This window comes from Aythya marila, assembly GCF_965140915.1.
Source record: "Aythya marila genome assembly, chromosome: 1".
NCBI lineage: Eukaryota > Metazoa > Chordata > Aves > Anseriformes > Anatidae > Aythya > Aythya marila.
In genome coordinates, this window is record NC_139042.1 from 109968922 (window position 1) to 109986189 (window position 17268).

A 17268-nucleotide genomic window follows, 5' to 3' on the forward strand; every position below is an offset into this window, starting at 1 on the left:
ATATCCTGACGTCTCTGAGCGTCCATTTAGCGTGTGAGCTGGTGCTGCACGGGGACCTGCCTAGGTAACGCAGCTCTTACGGGACCTGCTGTGCCTCGGCGTGATTGCAGTACGGGCTGTACCTACACACAGCCCATACCTCCCACCTGTCCTTTCTGTCAGGCAACAGCAAAACGAATGCCAGAAGTCCAGCCAGCAACAGGCAATGAAGGCGGTATCGTGATACTCTGGCTATGCTGTCGTAAAGAACCCCTTGCATTTTTGGCAATTGCTGTTCCTGAGCATCCAGCATGAGTCTCCTGTGAACACTTAAATGCTGAAGCACGGGTACCTTCAGCTTAAGAAAGACACAACAAAGACTGCTCCTGCTGCTGCTGTGTGCAGTGAGCACAAACACAGCCTGCCCAGGTCCCATGCAAGTCAACTGGCTTCCTTGCCCAGGTCACTATTTCCCCCCACGGCAGCCGAGCTCTCGGTGATGTATTCAAAGCTCAAAACTAAGAATTGCTGGTGATGAGGAAGGAGAAAAGGACAGAGCCTTTGGAAGGTGGGCTCTGCATGTCACAGATGTGGGAAGAAGTAAGAGCTGTTCTGAGACCTGATCATTTCTGCATCTTGTTTCCATCGGGACAATGCTTCCCAGCCACTCGCCTGAGCCACCCTTGCAAAGCATCTCCCAAAGAAAAGCATTTATGTTCATGGCAACATGTCCAAAAAAAAAAAAAAAAAAAAACCAAAACATTCCCAGTTGCCTACTGCCATAAACAAGCATAACTCCAATGACTGCAATAAGGCTGCTCTTTCTGGGACCCTAAGGCTCTAGCACCACAGTAACAAAGCCAAACAGTGTTGTGGTAAGACGGCTGATCCACCAGAAGATGGCTGAACCCGCGTCGCAGGCTGCCTACAACAGATCTCCTTCCCGCAGAGCCCCCTGCCCTCTCCAGCCCCACACCCCGCTCTGAGGGCCATAAGGACGAGCTGCAGCAATAAAATGCAGGCACCAGAGCCTAATGGCCTTACAGCTCCAGCTGCTTGCCACTCCGGTTTCTTCACTATCCCGGCGCACGGCTTGTTCTCCCTGTCTATCTGAAACGCCCCGACATGCACCTCGCTCTGAGCTCAAGGCGACTGCTGGACCCGTTTGGGGATCCATTGGCACACCCCAAAAGCAGCCCACAGCTTGGAGTACCTCCTGGACTGAGAAGGCTGCAGTGCTGCTTGGTAGCTCAGGACTGAGGAGAGGAGCGCAGCAAATGGTCCTTCAGCTTCAGAAGTGGTCCCTCGAGGCTGGCAGCTAGGAGCCTCGGCTCAATAGTATAGTCTGGGGAAAGCACTGCACACAGATCCAGTGGGTAATGTTGAAAACCCATCGGCAAAGGAAATGTTTTAAAACAGAGGAGGAAAATCTACTTGAAATCAATACTGTGACGGTCTCTAAAAGGAAACACTGTGGAAAAAAAAAAAAAAAAGCATGCATTTGCCACATATAAATCTTTAATGCTATCTTGTAGTTTTAAAAAAGCCTTAAAAAAAGGCAAATGAAAAAAAAAAAAAAAAAGAGGGACTGTAATGCACCTGATAGAGCAATCATCCTCACATGGCAAAATATGATTTTCACACCTGGTAAATGAAATGACTCGGCTGCGTCCCAAGGCCAGGGTTAGGGGCTAAGGTGAGCTGTTAATGGAAGGTTAGAGCCCACATAACACATAATGGCTCTTCAGGGAGCACCTTTCAGATGCTCTTTTCATGTACGGCAGCGCGCGGCGATCAGAAGGCACTGGCGGCACACACTGAAGTCATTGTCACTGACAGTGGGTCTCGCTGTGCAGTAGCCAGCTGATAGCTTGGGTTAAGACAGCCGGCTTACACGCCAGCGCTCGGGCTCAGGGTAAGTCTGCTCTCTTGTAAGAGCAGTCCCGGATTCTTTCATCTCCCTCCTGGCATGCCTCCTGCAGCATGCCAGGGTTAACCAGCCGCTCTCGCCTCACAGGCGAGGAGCGAAGCCATTGAACTGAGACAACAAACTTCTCGGCCACGTATAGCCAGAGCCTCCGAGCCATTAAAAGAAAAGCATGCCGTGAGAATCAAGGAAAATACTGATCACAGGCCACGCTGGTAGGTACCCGATGGTGTTCAGAGCCTGCCCTGCACCAGCAGGTGGGACTGCTAGATCCGTGCTGCACAATTTGCCAGTCACTCGGGGACGAGAGAGAGCTGAAGCCGGCAGCGAGCCGGCAGCCCCAGAGGTACTGATACGAGCAACAACAAAGCCCGAGTGGAATCGGCCAGGGGAAGAGGCGAGGAGAAACGTACCAAACACTCCAGCGCCGAGCGAAACATGTGGCTTCACAACGCACTTGAAAATATCTGGCTCCATAAATTAGCCTGCGATTCCCAGCTCTTTAACCCTCGGCTCCCGCTGATTTCTGTGGATGAAGGAGATGTTCGGCACTCCCAAGATCAGAGGCCGGATCGAATGCTTTTCAAGAAGTACACAGACGCGCGTGTTCCTAGGGAAGGACGAGCTAGAGCGAAGCCTTCAAATGAGCACTAGGAGAACCTCCTGCCCACAGACAGGAAAGTGGTAACCTCCTTCACTTCCTTTGTGGCTTTAACCTAAACCACAACTCCTCCCTTTGGGTTAGGAGTCTCCTCCACTCATTCAGATGTTTGTCAGCTTGCCTCTGCCTAACGCCCAGCATCTGTCGCTGCCACATAGGAAAAAGAAGCTCTCATCTTCTTTCCTCTGTCCCACACCCCTTCTGCAGTCTCCTTCCGAAACAAGAATGGCTTCAATGCTCGGCAAAGCAAGTCTAAACCTTCAGCTCTTCAGGCATGAGCGCAAAGCTCACCAATTCCAACACCAGGGAGAAGGGGGAGAGGAGACACTGGCACGCAGGCTACACCGGCATTTCGCATAGCTGGCAGCAAGGAAACTTCAAATCATTGTCCCAGACCTAAGCAGGGAGGGGAAAAATAGCTTCCCAGCCTATACCCAGAAACTATGATCAAATGAATGAAGGCAAGATTTTACTTCATCATCTTGAAACACTGTAATTCACATTTTGATACTGTTTGTAGTAATTTACTTATATAGAAGCAAATGACCACTCAGAAGGACAGAAGGGTAGGATTTTGACCTTTCAAACATCCGGGAATTTTGACCATTTCACAACTTTTTCCCCCCTCTTTTTTTCTCTCTCTCCCCCCCGCCTCAAGATGGGACACTAGACTGGAATCAACTTTTCCCGAAAATAGCAACACTTTTGGCAAATCAGCAATTTTCTAAGAAAAAATGTATCACTAGAGAAAAATCTTAACAAAACCTAGTCCTGTTATTTCCTCCCAGCACTGCACAAGAATATGCCTCCACGGTGTAATTCAGCCTGAAGTTTCATAGCAACTCTGATTCAGACATATTGCACACGCAGATATTAGGCTATGCCTTTGACATCATGAGAGCAATGCAAAACAGCACATATACAACGCGGCCAAGCAACGCTGCTATGGAAACCCTGCCTTTTGAATTCTCGTATATGGGGTGTCTCGGTTCGTATCCCTAATATTGATTCCATGGCATTTGGTGTACTCAATTTCCTCGCCCAAGTCACCTCTCCCCTTCGGGAAGGGAGACGTCTCTGCGGGTGAAGCAGAAGGGGATGATGCCCGCGTCGCGCTCCCAGCTCGGCGAGCTCCAGCCGGCCAAGGAACCGATTTGTGCCTCAGTTTCTGCAGCCGGGAGATGGAAGTCGCTGGCAAAGAGCTGCTCGCAGGTCTGCGTTTGGCTCCGACTCTAATATGCTTCGAGCTCCTTTGTGACAGCCAGAAGATGCACGCATCACCGTTCTTGCTTGTTACTTTCCGTAGGCGAGGAGCCACTGTCCTCTGCAGACCTGTGCCGCTGATCTCTCGCTAGTGAAGAGCCGACTCAGGAAGTACAGTCGCCCACTCAGGCAGCGAGGAGATAAGTAATAAAGCAGTGCACTTGCCAAGTTCTAAGGAGGTGGTTTCTTAAAAAGACACGGGAAGCTTTCATGCCTCGAAGCTGACTAATTTCAGAAAGTTCCCGTTTCGCTCTCTTTTTCTTCAACTTCTGCAAGAAGTGCGCAGATCTGCTCCTCTGAAGCTCTTCCCGCGAGGGAGGGCCAGGCTGGCTGGACTAAAAGTGCTCCTGCTGGAGAAAAGGGGGCGCCTTGCCTCTGGCCCCCTCCCCAGCGAGGTGCTCCCTGCTAGTGCCTTTCTGCTCCGGGCCGAGCACCCGAGCAGAGTGCGCGGCCTCGTCAGCACGGCGCAGCAGCCGAATAAACTCACCCGCGCGAGCCAGCGATCCCAACTGCAGATTAAGTTCCTTGCATTTGTCTGATTGTGTAATTGCCAGGCTGCACGTTCAAATGAGTATTTGTTTTACTGGGTGATATACAGATAGAGCATATGCACTGGAGGCCAAATTCACCCCTGTTGTAATTTCCCCAACTCCAGCAGCAATTACTCAAAGGATTAATTTGGCCCACAGTGTTTTCTAGTATATGTGATTCATCATTTCTTCCCTATAACAAAGAATAATACGCTGCTTCAATCAGCGGTGATGTCCTGGCCTCCTTGAGGCTGCTGGACTCCCTGTTTAATCAGACATAAAACAAATCACTTGTAGAGGCAGAGGCGTATGAGCATGCTTTAATTACAATATTGTAACACCAATTAGAGATCTATCTAATCGAGGACTCAGTATTTCCTACTCGGGTATTACTCCCATGTTGGGATAATTACTGCTAATTAAGCTTGGAACTAATTAGGCCAAATGATCTCATTTATACCAACATAGATGACTTCGAGGAGTTCGCACACACACACAACATCCAAGGGTGATTTTATCATTCCTGGACTCCCCAGCACCTTGCTTTTGAGACGGACCGTCCCTCCCCAGCGGAAAGCCCTGCCGAAACACAGGTCCCAGCGCTCCGGTGACCTCAGACCCTTCCCAAGGCGGAGAAACGCTCTCTGAAGGTGTTTCAGTGTGCAGGCCCAAGTCATGTTCTGCTCTCACAGACACTGAGTATGAACAGAGCCGTGTGCCATCGTGGTCCAGTTCGTTGAAAACCTACAGACTGCTCGCCCCGGGTCCTGGCCGCCTGCTCAGCACACCTCTACTGAGTAGGGTACGGAGGTGTGCTGCAGGGCCTAGTGCAGCACTAACCTCAGAGTAACTAAACAAGACACAACAAACACGCTTCTTAAACACACTCTATATGCACTGTTGCATGATTTGCATGAGTGCTGTGTACAGTTAGGAACGACATCCCAACAGCGTTCAGTAACGGCAGCTCAGCCACACCACAGCTGAGGGCGGAGGCCAGCTCTGGCTAACTGAGCTCCTCGCAACGCTGCTGCTCCCAGACTCACCATGCTCACAGCCTGCCTGCATTCAACAGGGACGGCTTTCCACTGCAGTCAGGAAAAGAAAGGACAGCCACGAGGCTGTGCTTATGTTGCAGCTTCTCCTCCTCTCCCCGTGCCTCTAAATTTCTGCACTGGCTCAGCGCTGAGACTCACAGGTAGAAGAGACACCAAGTCAAAGCAGATGCTATCAAACTGGCATTTAGACCTGCCTTTGGCTGATGGAAACAGCAGCAGACAGGCAGCGGGGTGTTCCCTGCCTAGTGCTGACAAGGTTGTGAGTAAAACAAAACCTTTGGGTTTTGTCTGGGTAGTTCAGGGGACTGTAAGTTGGCTGGGACTTCAACTGTTGCTTCTCACCCAAAAAGCGGCTTGCACCAGCAGCATGATTTTCTCTGAAGTATTTGCTGATTTCACTATCAGACTGACTCAAAGAGGCAGTCTTAATAATACCGCTTACCAAAACACCACGTACCGAAACACCAGTCCCACCTCTTGAAGTGATTCAAGGCACAGAACAACCCTGCCTGTAGTAAACCCTGCTTTCTCTTTACTTTTGGCTTTCCCTTCCCAGCTCTCTTTATAACTCCTAAAGCTTCCTCCTGAACACTTCATCCTTTCAGGCTTTCTCCTGCTTCTGGCTGGGACCAGGAATGCACCATTGTTGTCAGGTCTTCTTCCAGCCTGTCCCTTTGTCCTCGCAGATCATTGTTCCCCGGTGAGTCACAGACTCCCCCTCCTTCCCCTCCAAAGGCCTCCTGAGCAATCTTCTCTTTTCCAAAGTCTGTCAGAAGGGAGCCCAGCGGGATTCCTTACCCCGGCCCCACCTGGTGACAGCACCTCCCGCAGCTGATCCTCCCGCTGTCCCAGGCGTTCCCGCAGAAGTGCCACTTCTCTGTGCAGCACCATTAGCAGAAGATTAATAAGTAACACCTGGGACTAACACAACCCCCGGTGACAACGCGCTGCTACTTCTGCCATTTTCTTTAGCGAGCAACGCGACTCCTAAATCTGATCTCCCCCTCCAGTTGTTACCCAATCCCCAGCTCAGCTTCCAAACTCTCTCCTCCCTCCCCTGCCAAGCCTGTCATTCCTTGCTTCCCAGCTGCCCCGGCCCTCACTGCTCCCTCCTCAGGCCCAAACAGGCCGGCAGGCACACCGCAAGCACTCACATATGTATGGGAGTGCACACTGCAAAGGCAAGCGCTTCCACGCGCTGAACCACGCTTGTTTGGGTGCCTGCTGGACCCTTTGCAGGAAGGGGTGGGTTGGAGGCCTTCCAGTGGAAACACAGGCATTGACCCCGAAGCCTGAGCACAGTAGTGCTCAGCAGAAGCACAAGTTGGGCCAGGAGGACCGCCCTGAATGACATCTTTGGCATTAAGGCAAGGAACTTGGGAGCTTGAGATCAGAAGTGCATCCCAACTGGGCACGAGACTCGAATAAATACGGCGCTTTACACTGACAGAGCGCCAGAAACCTCCTAACACCCTCCCCAGACTCCACACACAGGACTCTTCTCAGCCACCGGCGGCTTGGATGGCAGAAACCAAGCAAGCAAGCTCCCCACGTACCAGAGGAAGGAAGGGAAGGAACACCCCATGGGGAACGTTGTAAGGCATTGTTTTCAGAGAAAATCCGTACTCTCATTTAGCGTCTTACCACGTGCAGAGGTCCTGTTGGTGGCCAGCCCCACATGGCTCTATATGGCTCACCCTGTGCCTGCAAAGAGCAGGCAGAAAGTACAAGAAAACTGAGACAGGTCAGAAGAAGTAAACTCTTGCTTTCCCCGAGGGAAAACCATCCAGGGTCCAGCAGCAGGATGGCAGGAGAGGGGACACTGGCCCTGTCCCCTGCCATCCCAAATATCTGGTTGGTACTGGCAGCATCTCCAAAAGGAAAGCAAAGGGGCTGCTGCTTACTGAAGCACACAGTTGCTGCTTCGTGTCCTCAGCCCTCGCAGGAGCCCTGGCTCAGGCTCTCGCAGCACCGGGCAGGAACACATCCCTGAGCCCAGGGTTTCGAAACAAGACGTACGTGTTATTGTTCTCAGCTATCTGAGTGCGGTAAAGGCCAGAACACTTATCTTCTGGGGTTGGTTCCCGCTCCCACTTGTGTGATTCAAACCCAACTGAATGATTTTTTTCCCGTTTCTCAGACAGAAAAACTCCCGTGGGAACGAAGCTTGATATGGGGCATTTTCTAACAAGGAGCAGCGGGCAGCGAGGATCCACCACAATGGGACAAGGAGAGGCCTGGGGGTGTTCCTGGGTTCCCCTCCCCAGTCCTGCAGGACACAAGGGAACAGGCACCAGGATGGGTGTGGAGGCCACGGCTTTCTCCCCAAAGTTTAACCAAAGCTGATAGCAAGGACTGGGGTGGGCAGGTCACCTACATGGCACTCCGGGGGCTGCATTTGGGGTGACAAGACTCAAGGACATGGCTGCACGTTCCCTGCCCTGAACAGGGGCTGCTCCCTCACCTCCAGGATTAATTCATGCCAGACATGGGAAGACACGCTTTTTCTCTTTGCAGCAAACGACTTCATTAACCTTTCAGGAGCTTGCCAGTAGTGCAAGTAGGTAGAAGCAATGGGGAAAATCACAGTTCTGGGGGAAGGGGACTTCTGCCATGTTGCTAATGGCACGTCCTGGGGAGAGGCCAAAGCCACCAGCAAGCCATGGACCCTCACCCGGTAACACTCTGCCCTCCAGCCCTGCCATCTCAGTGCCGCTTCTCCCCCAGCTCCGCATTGTGGCACGACCAGGGAGACAAGGAAGCCAGACGGGAAGACAAACGAGGCAGAGGAACACTGATGGAGAGAGTCTGGGGAGAGACCCAGCCCAGCACCAGAGCAGGAGGGAAGGAGCAGGTAAAACTGGTGAAGCAGGTACAGAGAAGGGGAGAAACGGCTGTGGGAAAAGTGGAAAAAGGCGTGTGGCACCTTGCACGGAGCATGAGGGATACGAGGTCAGCCCGCTGCGGAGACAGAAGGGGGAAATCAGGAACTGTTTGGATAGGAGAGCTCAAGCTCGTGACTTTTACGAGCCTAGGACTGAGTCATGCCTGGCAGGGGCAAGCGTGGTGTTACCCAGAAACGGAGCTCAGCTCCACAGGAGGCCAGAAAGTCACTGTGCCCTGTCCTGCAGGACGCAGGCTGGACTTGGATCTACTTGGCCATCTGCGTGACCTCTTCGTGCTTCGCTGCCAGGAGCGCCCGATGAGCCCGCACCTGGCCAGCGCTCCCACTGGCCACCCGCACCACCTCAGCCTGCCCTGGGAAAGGGCTCCCCCAGGCTGTGCAGCCCCACTGTGGGAGGAAACACGTCCTGGGGAGGGAAAGAGGACTCAGAAGGGACACCCAAAGAGCGGCTCTCCTCCCTGCTACGCACAGGTCTCCCAGGAACAGGGCACAGATGTCCTGACCCACCTCGCTGGCTCAACGCAGCTCTCCAACAAGAAGCAGAGACCTCCCCAGACCTCTGGGGAGAAAGAAATCAAGTGTGCTGGCACCAAGGCGCCAACCCCACACCATCGCTCAGACCGAGAGCCGACACAGCCCAACCCAACACCGGTGAGGGACAGGCAGAGGGAGCCTCACCTCGCTTGGTCAGAGGGCAGGCACCACCTGTGTGCGTGCACCCACAGCACGGGGCTGCTGGGCTGACCCCACACGCTGCCCTTCTCCCTTGGCCCACAGGCACAGCCAGCAGCTCCCATGCGGCCAGGCTGCAGGAACAGGCATCAGAGGAAGACAAAAAAGGGGTCCAAGGTGGAGAGAGACGGGAGGGAAGGATCCAGGGGAATAAACCAGGGAGAGGAGAGATGAAGAGTGTGCGGCACATGAATAATGGGGGATGGTAAGGAGATACAGGGTGAGAGAAGAAAATGACATGAACAGAAGGAAGGGAGCTGCAAATAGAAGGGGATGTGGAAACAGCAGAGAGAAACAGATTGCCAGAGCGGTGGAAGTAGAGGAGACCTAAAGGGACGGAATATAATAAGAACTCTTAAAATGAGAGGAAAATGGGAGAGAGAAAAGAGGGACATGAAGGGGAAGAGGAAGACTTAATGGTCTCCCTGAGAAGGAAGGAGAAAACCCTGCACTTTTTTCTCCCTAGCTCTCAGAAGGCCTTGTGAAGGAGACTTGCCACCCTCATTTTAAGAGTGGAGGGGCTAAGGTACTGATACTGAGGGATGCAGTGAATGAATGAGATGGCAGGAAAGAGCTTAGCTCCCTACTTAGAGCCTCCCATCAAAGACACAGGTAAAGAATAGTCCTGACTTTCTCCCCCTGAGCACACCAGAGAGCACTGCCCAGAGACAGCAGGAGGAGGACCTGCAGGGAGAATCAGAGAGAAACCAAAGTAACGTAGCTCAAAGACTCACACCTGCTGCTCCTTTTCACCAACACCCCATCTCTGGAGACCCTGATTTAGAAGCATTCAGAGGGAATTAACCTAGGATGCAGCAAAACAAGCGACAGCTGACTGCTTACATGGAGAATCACCTGCGGGGAGAAGACGCCGTGGTGTGGGTCCGGCTACTTGCCTACCCCAGCAGCTTACAGCCTGCTGCCCCGAGGGAGGCGGAGAGGAGCAGTGTGCGGCAGGGGCTCTGCTCCCGCAGTGCTCGCTGACACCTTCCATTTGCAGAGCCTTTTTTTTTTAGATGTCTAATATTTATCCAGCTTAATTTGCACCGCCTTTATGTTTCAGCTGCTGCTGCAGAAAACAGGCTTTTTGTGCACGCAAATAAACATCAAACCCCTACAGCCACGCACGCCTGAGCCAAATATAGTTTGCAAGAACCCTGAATAAACCAGATACCTGGTGCCTGTTTGCACTCCCGTACGCGCACGGGCAAACAGAGCTTCCCAGTCGCTCGCTGCACACGCACACGAGCCCGCAGGATCCGGTACTCTCCTAACCTCAGCGGGCGCTCCTGCCTGGCTTGCCAGCACGGGAGCTGTCTGGATTCCCTCCTCGATGAGTGACGAAGGTCTCTCAGCTATAAACTGATGTTAATGGCAGGTTGTGTACCTTGTTTGTTTATTGCCGAGGAGGAATGTTTGTCGTGGCTGTCAAGAGTATAAAAATATTTCCATGACTTCAGACAGCTTGGCATTTTACATGCAGCTGAGAGAGTGGGTGAATGTACAGATGAAAAATTGAAGAAACATTATTAAGGGAGCACAGAGAATATCTCCTAGCACCACCGAACCGGCTTAGAGAGGCCAGCAAGGTCAGAGAGATTTCTGAATAAAACGCACTTTTTTCCCCCCAGGGTCTCCGAAGAGCTGGCAATAATTAAGCCTTACAACACCTTTCTGGAGTAGATAAGTCAGCCGAGGCCAGCTGAGGTTAAAGGACTCGCCCGTGATCACACATAGCAAATCCGTGGCAGAGAGGAAGAAGACAACCCGGTAGGCGTCGCTCCTCTGGCCCGAGCCCCAAGCACCTGGCTGACATCCAGGCCCAGGGACTGGGGCTGTGCAGGTCCTGCGGGACGTGTGGCCACGGGACAAAGAGCCGCGCGGCGGCGGGCACCCACTGCAACTCCGAAGAGGTCCTGGTGACAACAAGCGGCAGAAGGCTGGGAAGCAGCGCCTAGTTACGGGCTGCGGTGCCAACTCTATTAAATATACATCGGTAGATTCAATTACAACGAGCATCGTGCACAATGGAAATGACTGCAGTCGAGGACCCAGGGTGGCAAGAAATAACCCCGAAATATAAGCACGTTTTTCGGCAGGAAGGAATCCCTGCTTCCCAGCCCCATAGAAAAGGTGCAGCCTCCTGTTTTGGGAGGCCAAAACAGCAAACAGACAGTGACACCCAAGCTCCAGGGCTGGCAAGAAGTGCGGGTGACTCGGGTTTAGCAGGCTCCATTCGGCTGCCAGGGATCCATATCACCTCTGCCGAGCAGCCCTTTGTTACCAGTGTCACCAGAGAAGCCCCAGAGCCAAGGGGCAGAGCAAGTGAGCTACTGCCGCACGTCCCCACTGGCCACCAGCGCCTTGTCGCTGTCAATATTCGGCCCCGCAGCCATCCGTGCTGGAGCACACGTCTCTCTTAGCCAGCCCTGAGAGCCCTGGGCTTGGCAGAAGGCGAGGCCAGTTCCTGGCGTCGTTAACCGACTGGGTGGTTAAATACACCGGGGCTGCAGCGGGAAGGGGAGGTCACCGCTTGGCTCTTCTTCTTCGCCCGCTTCCAAGCATTTCCGCAGGATTTCAGAGTTATGAAATTATCATTGTCACCCCCCAGAGCTTTGCCCTCTCCTTACCATGCGTACTACCCAGACCACTAGTAATGATTTAATTTCCTCCTCCTTCTTGGAGCAAAAATAGCAAGGATAATCACTCAACACTCCGTACACGCAGCTGCCGCCTAAAACACGCAGGTGAAGGCAGCTAAACGGAAAGGCGAGCACAATCTTGGGCCATTTTTTGTACCTGGAGAACGAGAGCAGCCGTATTTTGCATGCAAGATTACAGGTCTGTCTGTAGTTGCATTTTCACATTCCATTACTGCAATTGCACACGGCCAGTTACGTGCCTTAGCAGCAGCTTACAAAAGCAATTGCTGCTAAACATACAAAATCCAGCTCACAGATGCAGGCTAAAAAACTGGTCCTTATTTTTCTGCTGTAGGAGAAGATGTGCCTTTGCTAACTGCCTGCCCCTTGTGCAAGCAGCACACCGCTGTGTTTCCTTGCACTTGCACCTTGATCCACATTGCCAGTCAAGCCTTCTAATAACCTAAAATATACACAGCCTTTTGCAACAAGAAGCGTCCCAAAAATGCAAAAAAGCCCCGGGTTTTGCATAAAAAAATTAATCTCCCAGCAAGCAACTGTAACCAGCTCTCCAGTTAGAATGTACTATCTGTTCGAGGCTCCAGAGAAACACAGCGCTCACAGTTCAAGACAGTAAGAGAAGAATACTTTTTTTCATTGAAACTATAGGGGAAGTTTTACCTAGATAGACTGCAATTTCCTGAGCTCGAACCTGGCAAAGCGCCCAGGGCTACGACCACCCCCACCCCCTTCGTTTGCAAAAATTACCATGCGGCCCTCAGCAGGCAAAAGCTGCTTTCAGAGGTTTGTTTTTTACGTTTCGCCTGAAAGATGCCGGGGCAAACTCGGTTGTAAGCAAGCCTGGGCACTGCAGAATTTATTCCAAGAACTAAACTGATGCGCAATGTCCTAAGCATACTATCCCCAAATACCCTACCGAGGAATGGTTCAGGACTGAGTCAGAGGGAAGCGGACTGAATCACAAACAGCAATTCCTGCAAACTGCTCTCCCCCCCGCCCCCAAGTTTGCAATCCAAGCAGTGACCAGGTTGTGGTTAGCTTGGGAAATCTGATGAGATCACAGTCTGGGGAGATAGAGCCTCAGACACTCCGGTTTTTGTTACTCGGCTCCTTGTTTTGTGCGGAGACATGGACAGCAGTTGTTCCACCAGGTCCCCCATATGTTTATAATATTGTTGTTATGGGAATACATGTACAGTCCGTGTCACTGGCAAGTTGTGCTGTTTTGTGCTGGAAGGACAGAGCGGAATTCATTGTCCAACAGAGCACCGAGCCTAGGCAGAGCTCGAGCAGAATTTATCGTAGCATGAGTCACGCTCGGTGCAAAAATGCGTGCTTTGTTCCTGCGATGCTCTGCGACCCCGCCACGCTGTCCGCAAAGAAGCGCACGGCCCCGCACCAGCGCAGGCCAGCAGCCGGGCACGCCGCACCACGGGAGGCAGGTGAGGGTGGCTCCCGTTTTACAGCCTGCAGCCGTGATCCCATTGCCCAGGTTCTACGGCTGCCCATCAAGTCAATGTCAAGACCTCAAGTCCTGCAAGACCTCCACGTATGAGATCGTTCCTTCTCCAACAGGACAAGCGAAGGATAAAGCAGGGACAACAGTGACTCCAATACCACCATACACAAGTCTACACCACGGTGCAAAAGCATTCGTTCTCCCAAGGGTCCCCAAATGGTGTTGAGGACAATGGGCTTGCTTCCAGGACATGGGAATAATGTGTGTGGTTACATGTGTGAGGCTGTCACTAAAAATACCATGCCCAAGATGCCTACACCCTTAGGTGCCAGGCAGGGAGTGTTTGTGCTGCTCATACCTTCAGTGGGTAGGAGCAGCATCCGAGGCTCGAGCGGCTCCACCACGCTGGAGCGGCACCGAAGAACCAATGAGGAAAAATCCTCACGCCTGACAGCCAGGCAGAGCGCAAAAGCCAGGCTGAAGGAGTGAAACATGTTTTGTTTACTGCCAACCCCACCGAGTCCTGAGCTACCACTGAAGATCTCAGAGGTTAGTGCAGCTGACTGGAGCAACGCGCGACCAGTTTGTAGGAAAACAAATTTACCCTTTTAGCCTCCTTTTAGCCATCAGCAGGCAGCACAAGAAATGGCCAGCTCCCCTCCCCGCCCCCCCGGCCCTGACTCGTTGCCATTTTCTGGCCCCGTCTCCACGCAGCCAGGCACATCCCATGCTGTAGTTGAGGAGCGGCGTGCGTGGTTTAATTGTGTGGGCGCTCTCCGGGGAAGGGCGGCATGGGATGGAGCCGACTGTCCACAAAGGAGCCGAGGCAGGAGGCCAAGGCTCGTTACTGGCCTCGAGTCATCCTCGCTGCTCGGCGCGGCTAGGATTTTAAAGTGCATTGCTGATCGGATCAGCAGCTTGTCCTAGAAGGAGAAAAGTGACATAAAATATGCACAAGCCTTCCTTCTGTCCTGACAGCAGGTTGAGTTTTCAGATGATGTGGAAACAGCAGCCTGCTCTCCTCCCCCCAACATGGTCTCCTCGCGTGCCTTCGCTGCAGTGCTGCTTCTCACTGCTGGCTCCAGGGGCTCTGCTCCCACTCCGGCATCCCTGCCGAGGCTCAGCCTCTGCCCGGGGGCTCCTCACCGCTGTTTTCGTGCCCGCTCAGCCCTTCGCCTCTCCTCTCAGCATGCCAAGCAGGGGCTCATTAGTGGTTTCCCTTGTTAAGCTTTTGTGGCTCCAGCTTGTCCAGCACAAAGCAGGAGCAGAAAGGGCATCAAATCGGCATCCAAAGGGCAAAACTCTGCACCACCAGCCCAGCTGGACTTCAGGCAGGCGATCCTGGCGAGGGAAGGTGGAGCGTGCAAGTGTGCGATCCATCCACGTGCACGGGAGCAGCGTGCCAGCCCCGTCTGCGACGCACAGGCACTGCCTTTCTTCTCTCCTCTTCTTCAGGAGGAGCAACTTGGAGCACGTTTGACCCGAGATCAGCTCTCCGCATGTAAATGTGCATAAAATTTTTATGGCATTGTTTGCGTGCGTGATGTCTTCCGCTCTGTCACAGGAATACCGTCATGACAGAACAGAAAGGCTGAAGCGTTGCACGTACTGGTTTCAAGTCTCGCCTGCCCTGCGCCTCGCATCACAATTCATGCAAAGTTGGCTGCAAAGTACTACCGGTGCCATGCTGACAGAATAAGCTCTTATGTAAACTGAGGAAAACAAGAGAACTGGGCTGCGTCCACGCAGGAACCATGCTTACAATGTGTGCACCTTGCCCCTCGGGAGGAAGAACGTGCCACACGCACAGGTGCATTTGCACAGATTTGCTGCTTCCATGCACGCAGAGGGGTAGGCTGCATGGCAGCAGTCATCAAGAGGCTTGATTTCAGCCCTACACCTATATTCACAAAGGCTGGGGAAAAGTCGCATGTTTTGTCCTTGCTGTTGCTGCATTCCAACAAAATTGACAGCAATTCACAAAGTCATTTCAACAGAAGATACCCCACCAGACAAACCACCTACCAAAAAGGCAAGCCACACGCTCTCTCCCCCATCCCCTCAGCTGCGATACTGGCCCTACGTGCTATCAGCCCTCATGCTGGCCATACAAACCTCTCCTTTCCCCTGCCCCAAACTCCATTGTCAGGACACCAGACCTCCGCTTTCTTCCATGCCCAAAGTCCCTCTACACCACATCCAACTCGTCTATACTCAATTTTTGCTCGTGTCCTGACTGCGTTCAAAATTCCCCCTCTTTTCAGAGCCCTGTGAGAAGCCTGTCCAAGGTCTTCTTCAGACCTCCTTCCTCCCTGCTCCCCCACCTGTCTACGTCCTCCCTCCATTGGTTTTCCACCTGGCATCGAAACTGCAGGAGCCGGAGCTGCCTCCTCCACAGGTCCGGCTGCCTGGCACAGGCATTTTTTATCCCCACCTCAGTGCCTGACAAGTCTCGTTTCAACCACGAGCTGAGACTTCTCCCCCTCCTGTGACTGAAAACCTCCGAGCCTTCCTCCCTGCTTCTCGCACGCCTCCATCACTGGACTCTCCGCCTGCAAAGCGCGCGGGATGAAGGCATTACGGCAAACGTTCCACCCAGCAATGGTTTGCTGCTTTGATTCTCCTGCTGCTTATTTATTTATTTTGGGGAGGGAGGTAACAAGTCAGAGAGAAGCCGGCTGAGATTTCTGCCGTATACATTTTTTTTTTTCGCAGCAGCAAGATCCTCCATCTTCCTTGCCGGATTGAATAGGGTCTCAGGACAATTTAGACTCCCTCCCCCATCTCCCGTTCCTGCTCATGTTCCTCAGCACACGATGCTCTCCTCCCAGCCCTGCCTGGGAGAGAACAAACCCTGCTCTCCCCCCCTCCAGCCCCTGCCTTGCTCGGGCTGTGTCAGGACGCTGGGATGATGAAGGCTGGTGCAGCTCGGATGCTCGTAGGTTCTGTTTTTTAGCAAAACAACTCGAATCAATGAAACCCGAACGGCGGCAGATGACGAACTTAAAAGACCTCATGAGGAGGCACCTAACGCACTGAATGGCTTTCCAGGGAAAAAACAATGTGCGTATATATATATATATATATATATATATATATTTAAGCCTCCACAGATTTTTTAACGAAATCTGGTGCAGGGCTGGGCACGAGGAGGGGGGTTTCTCTGCTTTTATCCCCCTCTGCCTGTATTTTTTGAGCTCCCTCACGCCGCCACCTCAGCCACAAGCCCTCCGGCGAGCGGAGCGGCGGCTGCACATTGTTACTCTCCCGCCCAGCCAGGTATCCACCGGCTGCTCCACGCCAGCAGCGAGCAGCCTCCGCCTCCCCGAGCACACGGCGTCAAAAAAAAAAAAAAAAAAAACACAAATATAAATAAAAAATAAAACACAAGTAATACAAATAAAAAGGGGAAGCGCAACCCAGCCGCGGGAGCCCCCCTCCCGGCGAGCAGCCCCGGGGGTGCCGCCGCCCCGTCAGCGGCGGGCAGGGGGGCGGCCAACAGGTGGGACGCGGGGGAAACTGAGGCAGGGCGCCCGCCGGAAAACTTTGCGCCCCCCGCCGCGCCGCGCCGAGCCGCGCCGAGCCGAGCAGAGCCGAGGAGAGCCGAGGAGAGCCGAGCCGGGCCGTCCCCACAGCGGGGGCCGTTGGCGCGGCCGTTGCGGCCGTTGCTTACCTGCCTCAGGCGGCGGGCGCGCGGCGCGGCATGGCGGGCGGGCGGCAGCGGCAGCGGGAGGCGGCCCGGGCGGCGCTGGCCGCGGGCGCTGTGTCGGCACGGAGGCAACTTACGGGGCCGGCCGGCGGGGCCTATTGTCTGCGCGGGGCGGCGGGGCGGCGGGGCGGCCTCCCCCCGCGGGCGCCGCGGCGCTTGGTACGGCCCAGGCATTCATGCCAAGCGGCTGTGGCGCACGGCGCCTCGCCTCCCGCCACTGCTGGCGAGCCGCAAGGCGGGCGGGCGGCCCCGGCCCCCTCCCCTGCCCTCCCCCGCCCCGCCCCGGCCCCGCCCCGGCCCCGCGGCCCCCGGCACGAGGCCGAGGGGGCTCCCCGGGCCCCGGCCCCGCGGGGAGGCGTTGAGCGCCCCGCGCTCGAGCCCC

General features: G+C 53.9%; 1 protein-coding gene across 4 annotated transcripts in view; it reads right to left on the reverse strand.

The window, feature by feature from the left end:
* The window catches only part of BCL9 (BCL9 transcription coactivator), a 51989-nt gene extending 34943 nt beyond the window's left edge, over positions 1 to 17046 (reverse strand). For 3 of the 4 annotated variants that reach the window (XM_082760897.1, XM_082760898.1, XM_082760893.1), the window contains exon 1: positions 16851 to 17046. The gene's annotated coding sequence lies outside the window, so the exon portion shown is untranslated. Of the gene's footprint in view, positions 1 to 2319; positions 2339 to 16850 lie in introns of those variants that run through there. The other variant, XM_082760896.1, reaches the window with a different exon arrangement.
* Positions 17047 to 17268: the final 222 nt, after the last annotated feature.